Genomic DNA, 1,103 nt, shown 5'->3' on the forward strand with positions numbered 1-1,103 from the left:
CTCTCCTCTCCTCTCCTCTCCTCTCCTCTCCTCTCCTTTCCTTTCCTTTCCTTGACAGGGCCCCAAGGAACCCAGCCAGGCCTTAAAATCCACATGTAGCAGAGGATGGCCTTGAACTCCTGATCCTTCTGCCTCCATCTCCTGAATGGTAAGATTATAGGTATATACCTCCACAGGTTTATGCAAGGCTGGGTTTAAACCAAGGACTCTGCATATCAGGTGAACACCCTGCCTACTGAGCTATATCCTCAGTCTATGACATTTCTACTATTTTCTTTCAAAGAGTCCCTTGGAATGGAATCGCAGTCACATCAATTTTTGTCTTCTTTTAAAGAGAAGTTTTCTAACCTCTTTTCCACTAACGACACAGAGTATAACAAGTGTCTATGGAGTGTGGGAGGAAGAGGGTGTTGCTGGACCCTAACTGGGTTCCTATGAAGGTTGGTTTTTTTCCTCCCTCTAGTTGGATGCTGGTATCCTGTGCTTACCTGCTGAGTGTAGCTAGAGTCATCTGGAGTGGGACATTGTAATAGGTCCTATTGCCAAACACTATAATCTAAACCTTGGCTTATGTGCATAGTCCCAGTAATCTCAGGCTTGTTGGGGTCCTTAACCTGGTCCCCATAGTTCTCCCTTCTGGCAGAGTTGCTAATATTGTTGATCTCAGATTGCATGCTCACATTATCTATTTGGTGCTGTATCTAAATTTTATCTCCTCACAGTAGTTCATGCTTTTGGTAATGTATACCTTGTAATACGAGGAGCAATCTCCTCTTAGGGATGAATCAAGGCAGTCTCTGACTCTCACCACATCTGTCTACCTGAGAAGTTATCCCTAGGTGGTAGGGAGGAGCAGACACACTGGGGATGATACTCTTCCTTCCTCCTTCTTCTTGGATCTTCTCCTTAGTACCAAAACAGCTTCAATGTTCCCCCTTGCACCTGACAGGATGTGACCTCATGCCTTAACCTTTGCTCTGTCTGCGGTTCACTCTCTCCTTTCTTAAGCATTATGACCAGTTCAAGGTCAAGGGCAGGGAGGCTTAGATGATTGATGAGGAAACTGTATCAGGAAGAAAAAAAAAAAAAAAAAAAAAAAAAAA

The sequence above is a fragment of the Mus pahari genome, chromosome 5, assembly GCF_900095145.1.
Source record: "Mus pahari chromosome 5, PAHARI_EIJ_v1.1, whole genome shotgun sequence".
NCBI classification, from domain to species: Eukaryota; Metazoa; Chordata; class Mammalia; order Rodentia; family Muridae; genus Mus; species Mus pahari.